Source organism: Stegostoma tigrinum, chromosome 19, assembly GCF_030684315.1.
Source record: "Stegostoma tigrinum isolate sSteTig4 chromosome 19, sSteTig4.hap1, whole genome shotgun sequence".
Classification (NCBI taxonomy): Eukaryota; Metazoa; Chordata; class Chondrichthyes; order Orectolobiformes; family Stegostomatidae; genus Stegostoma; species Stegostoma tigrinum.
In genome coordinates this window covers 22,781,266-22,787,423 of record NC_081372.1, presented here as the reverse complement: position 1 = coordinate 22,787,423, position 6,158 = coordinate 22,781,266, and the positions used below count along the sequence as shown (strand labels likewise).

The 6,158-nt window shown below is 44.7% G+C and overlaps 1 protein-coding gene across 8 annotated transcripts in view; it reads left to right on the top strand.

The window, feature by feature from the left end:
- Window positions 1–4,110: 4,110 nt before the first annotated feature.
- The window catches only part of LOC125461522 (band 4.1-like protein 1), a 279,674-nt gene continuing 277,626 nt past the window's right edge, over window positions 4,111–6,158 (top strand). For 3 of the 8 annotated variants that reach the window (XM_048550412.2, XM_048550414.2, XM_048550406.2), the window contains exon 1: window positions 4,112–4,346. The gene's annotated coding sequence lies outside the window, so the exon portion shown is untranslated. Of the gene's footprint in view, window positions 4,360–6,158 lie in introns of all 8 variants that reach the window. The other 5 variants (XM_048550418.2, XM_048550416.2, XM_048550411.2 and 2 more) reach the window with 4 other exon arrangements.

Here is a 6,158-nt window from a genome sequence, read left to right as displayed (position 1 = left end):
AATTGCCCGTAGTGTGTGGGTTATAGGGGGTTGGGTCTGGGTGGGATGCTTCAAGGACGCTGTGGACTTGTTGGGCCGAAGGGCCCGTTTCCACACTGTAGAAAAGAAAATGTGGCAGCCAATTTTCATAGGGTCAGCACTCAAAACAAATCAATGTGATAAGGACCAGATAATCAATTATTTTCTGTGGTTTTGAAAAGGCATTAATATCGCTAAGGAGCCTATTAGAACATATTATAAAATTTTGCTTTGTAAACTAAGTTGAACTTTTGAAGACCCATTATTGAACCAGTTAAAAAAAATGGACAATAAGGGCCTACTTAATTCATTTAGACATTAATTTACAGTCCCTGAGAATTCTCAGAGCAATGGTGAAGCCCTAGAAGAAATGATACATTTCTAACGTTCTGATAGAAACTGCTATATCTGCTGAGCAAGCGTAGGTTTTGGCAGGTGAACGAACACTGAAAGAGGAGCAACTGAAAAATCACAAGTCCATATGGAAAGCACCAGTGAACCAAATGGTGGATCATGATTATTGCTGAGCCACAACAGAAAAGATCTTAACCAAAATAAGTAAATTAATTAATCAATTATGTGTGTGGGTACCTCCTGTCCAGACTTTAGGGAGTTCTCTAAATAATAACATCCTTGATCGGGAGTTTATTTCCTCCCACCTTGTACCTGAAGAGACACTGCAGGTCAATTGCGGTTTTTGACCTGGAACTTCCACAAATAAAATTACTTACAGGAGATTTTCTGAAGTGTTTGTTTGGAGAGCAGAAGGAATGCTCATGGGAGACAAGTTTTACAGGGGCATCTGTTCTAGAAAATTGACAGATTATACAGTAGAACAGTAATAGCTTCATCTAATAACACCTAACATTGGTAGTAGGTTTTAAAGCTTACCTAATCCTGACAATAGCACAACTGAATTCTAAAGCTGTTAAAAATGAACATCCACATACAGTCATCTTGAACAAAGAAAACATACTAATGCAAGAATTCTAATACTTAGAGATGGCCATCTAAGTGGTTTGTTTACACAAGTAATTTTAACTTGCAGGTCACAAATTTACATTGACATTATCTCATTAACTATTTTATTGACTTGAAAGTTTAGTGGATATGGTAAGTCCCAGAGGAAATTAGAAAGAGCTCTTGGTAAAGTTTTTCAAAATTGTAAAACTTAGGTGCATGTGCTGGACCCACAATGCAGGACTTCACCAGCTAAAAGAGGAACCTGAGTAAATCTAGACGGATCAACATTCTATCTACACCTTAAAACTCTCAATCCCCACCCTCAACCACAGATGCACCATCAACCACATTCATTGCAGTACCTCACCAAGGCTCTTCGGTCAGTCACTTTAGAGAGAACCAAACCAGCAACATCAACAACAAAACAGCAAAATTAACAAACTCTACCACCCAAGAATTCTGCTTGAAGTGGTAAACCAGCTTGCCTTGTAATGACGTCACCATTCCTTCACCATTATAAGGTGAAAAGCCTGGAACACCCAGTATCACAGCATATGGATTGCACCAGTTCAGGAACTAGACTCATCACCACCTTGTCAACGGCAAGTACTCTAACATCCCATGAAGACATAAAACAAAATACTGATTAGGTAACGACATGTTTTGCTTTAAAAACATAAAAGTTAAGGGAGGAAGGAAAGTCTACAGGAGCCAATGATTTCCAGTTTTAAGACTCGTCAAAATGATGAGTTTAAGAGGAGACTACGGAACGAGTCTTAATCGCCATATAATATGACACAAGATAGAGCAAGCATGTCCCTATAAACTAAGATAACAAAGTGTGAAGCTGGATGAACACAGCAGGCCAAGCAGCATCTAAGAAGCACAAAAGCTGACGTTTCGGGCCTAGACCCTTCATCAGAGTGGGGGATGGGGAGAGGGTTCTGAAATAAATAGGGAGAGAGGGGGAGGCGGACCGAAGATGAATAGAGGAGAAGACAGGTGGAGAGTATAGGTGGGGAGGTGGGGAGGGGATAGGTCAGTCCAGGGAGGATGGACAGGTCAAGGAGGCACGATGAGGTTAGTAGGTGGGAAATGGAGGTGCGGCTTGAGGTGGGAGGAGGCAATGGGTGAGAGGAAGAACAGGTTAGGGAGGCGGGGACGAGCTGGGCTGGTTTTGGGATGCAGTGGGGGAGGGGGAGATTTTGAAGCTTGTGAAGTCCACATTGATACCATTGGGCTGCAGGGTTCCCAAGCGGAATATGAGTTGCCGTTCCTGCAACCTTCGGGTGGCATCATTGTGGCACTGCAGGAGGCCCATGATGGACATGTCGTCTGAGGAATGGGAGGGGGAGTTGAAATGGTTCGCGACTGGGAGGTGCAGTTGTTTATTGAGAACTGAGCAGAGGTGTTCTGCAAAGCGGTCCCCAAGCCTCTGCTTGGTTTCCCCAATGTAGAGGAAGCCACACCGGGTACAGTGGATACAGTATACCACATTGGCAGATGGGCATGTGAACATCTGTTTGATGTGGAAAGTCATCTTGGGGCCTGGGTTGGGGGTGAGGGAGGAGGTGTGGGGGCAAATGTAGCACTTCCTGTGGTTGCAGGGGAAAGTGCCGGGTGTGGTGGGGTTGGAGGGGAGTGTGGAGCGGACAAGGGAGTCACAGAGAGAGTGCTCTCTCCGGAAGGCAGACAAGGGTGGGGATGGAAAAATGTCTTGGGTGGTGGGGTCGGATTGTAGATGGCGGAAATGTCGGAGGATGATGGTACATGGCGGAAGATGACTTTCCATATAAAGATGTTCACCTGCACATCTGCCAATGTGGTATACTGTATCCACTGTACCCGGTGTGGCTTCCTCTACATTGGTGAAACCAAGCGGAGGCTTGGGGGCCGCTTTGCAGAACACCTCTGCTCGGTTCGCAAAAACAACTGCACCTCCCAGTCGCAAACCATTTTAACTCCTCCTCCCAGTCTTTAGATTACATGTCCATCATGGGCCTCCTGCAGTGCCACAATGATGCCACCCGAAGGTTGCAGAAACAGCAACTCATATTCTGCTTGGGAACCCTGCAGCCCAATGGTATCACTACGGATTTCACAAGCTTCAAAATCTCCCCCTCCCCCACTGCATCCCAAAACCAGCCCAGCTCATCCCCTCCCCCCCACTGCATCCCAAAACCAGCCCAGCTCGTCCCCGCCACCCTAACCTGTTCTTCCTCTCACCTCAAGCCGCACCTCAATTTCCTATCTACTAACCTCATCCCGCCTCCTTGACCTTTCCGCCCTCCACGAACTAACCTATCCCCTCCCCACCTATACTATCCTCTCCACCTATCTTCTCCTCTATCGATCTTCAGTCCGCCTCCACCTCTCTCCCTATTTATTTCAGAACCCGCTCCCCATCCCCCTTGCTGATGAAGGGTCTAGGCCCGAAACGTCAGCTTTTGTGCTCCTCAGGTGCTGCTTGGCCTGCTGTGTTCATCCAGCTTCACACTTTATTATCTTGGATTTTCCAGCATCTGCAGTTCCCATTATCTCATGTCCAAATAAACGTCCAGTCTGCAAGAAGCCTTTACATTTCCTGTTATCCAGTACACATTGAGTTAATATCTAGCTGTACCAGAACAAAGATTTTTTTGACCTACGGTTATTTTTACACTATAACTGTATTCTAGTGGCTGTGATGCAAAAAAAAACCCTGACGCTGTACATCATGTTCATCAGTAATTTGTCCTACATGACTGTCTCTCTCTCTCTGAAGTGGCTCACATCTGAACACAAGTCATAAGACATCGCTGCACAGCTTCATTGATAATCAGTAACATGTGATTAAGGACTATTTCAGATCACAAAAGATGCTACATGCAAACGTTTATATTATGCATGGAAAGGGGTCTTTGTGCCTGTACCCTCCCCCCTAAGCGCTAACACCATCTGCCTGATAGGTAACGTAATTTCGGAGCCCCTCACATTTCTGAGTTCTTCAGTGAGGTTACAAAACATTAACTTTGCAGCGTTTCATCACGTGGCGGAAGTCAATAGCAATTGCAGCATTTTTCTCCCTCTCTTGTTCCTGCAGTAAGGAATTTGTTGCATTGCTGAGAAAGAATTGTGGGATTAATACTGAAAACGACGCGATCTCATTGGGCAGGGTTGGAGGTAGGCGAGTGATTTCAATACGTGCAGTGTGTGTGGCAAACGAATCGCGCAGTCTAGGCGTGAGCTCGCATTCAGCTTTACGGTTCCCTCCACACGTTACTGGAGCTGTCAACGCAAAGGCTAGTGGCTTGATCCTTGATCACAACGTGTTCCCTGATGAACATCGCCCGTGCTGCAAACCTGCCAAGATCCTGACGCCACAGGTACTCGGTGAAAGTGCGTTATTCCTCGTCGCTGTGCCAGTTACCTGGTACAATCTCAGCCAGCGCTGTGAATATCCTCCCCCCTCTTGTACAAGACAGCTCTAGGGGGTTGGTTCTGGTTCTCACTGCACCTTACGGGTGTTGCACAGTGCTGACCGAAAGTGAGCAGGAGTTACATATTTTCTATGAGGATGGAAAAGACACGGGTCTGTGCATTGTAGCTCAATGACAAAGACTTATTGTAACTTAACAGTACAGAAATAGTCGGCATGGCCCCTCTCCAGCAACCTTTTTTAGTCTGCCTTTTGGCGAGAGCAGACGATTGTGAGCTCCGCAGTTTGCTCGATCATTAAGCAGCAGAGTGAAAGCATTCCTTCGCCTGGAGCAGCCGGATTGAGCTGAACAGTGCAGTCACGGGGTCTAGACAAGTCGGAGGTGGGCTCCGATGGTGAGCGCTGGGAAAGGACTTGTTTTAGCACTTTTTCCTTCTGTGCTTCGTACCATTTGCGGGAGTTCCCACCCCAGCCGATGCAGTGTTACGATGGGTGTGACTGTAAATGTTCTAACAGTAACTGGTGCCGGCACAAACGACAGGCACTGAAGTGCAGCCAGAATCACAGGATGGGGGAAAATAAACAAAGAAATTACCACCTATCAAAGTATTGCTTCTAAGCTACTGCCCTGCTAGATTGTTTCAGAGACGAATACTTAGACGAATTAGCAGCCTAAAATTTCAACACCAAGTGAACCGCTACTAATCCTCTTGTTCTAGTTTGATTTTCGTTACTTATTCCAATTTTTTTTACAATAGTCTTAGGAAGCAGCAGGGAGCAGCGTCGGCTTTGCACTGACGTGCTGTCTGCATAGTTAGAGGGTTAATAGGAAAATGGCAACTAGAGGACTCAAGCGTGTGAAATGCTGGGCTGAATACACTAGGATCTATGCTTTCTAATAATTCCATAAAATGCCTTGTAATAATTCCAATCTAACGTCTGAAACGCAAGGACATTATTCTACAGTGATAATAAATCAGGAATGGTAAAACAGTAAATATGACTGACATGACTCTGTAAAGGTTGGTAGGTCATGCTATGAATGTAAAGGCCAAGTTTTAATGGTGTGGTATACAATAAATCCTGGGTGAAGTTTCAGCATTGTCTGTAAAAGGACATAGCCATGCAGTTTTTACATCGGTTTTATCGTTAGGGAAATAAGTTGTATTTTGTGGATCACTTATTTATCATGGGGAATGAATACATCGTAGATTCATTTTAATCACTGAGACTTTTATGCTTTTAAACTGCATATTTTGATTTGAAGCTCAATTGGGAGTACTGTTGCATCAATAGCCGGGGGTTATATGTGCAAATTCCCCCCCAGATGCACTCTGTTTAGGCTGGCTGTTCATTGCAGTATTGAGAGATTGTTGATATTATTATCGATAGTATTATGCTCCAGACGAAGGCTGCTTTTTCAATTGGAAGAGCACAATCTTTTGGAACTATCTGAAGAGCAGTTTGAAGCATCAGTCAACAGCTTTTCTTAAATTCAAAAATATGCTTCATTCATTAAAAAAAGCCTTTGTAAATAAACATTGACACAAAAGCAGTTTGGTTCTTCACAGTTGCATATCAAGTAAAACAAAATATTGGCGTTTGACTGAACACAAAACCAAATACCCCTCATACACCTGCAGTGTTAATATTTACACAGATTTAACACACTGAGGACCCAATAACTGCATGGGCCCCCATTTACCTTCAGCAGGAAGACCCCAGATCATGGTCTTTCCCCACTTTGCCTTGGCAGCAG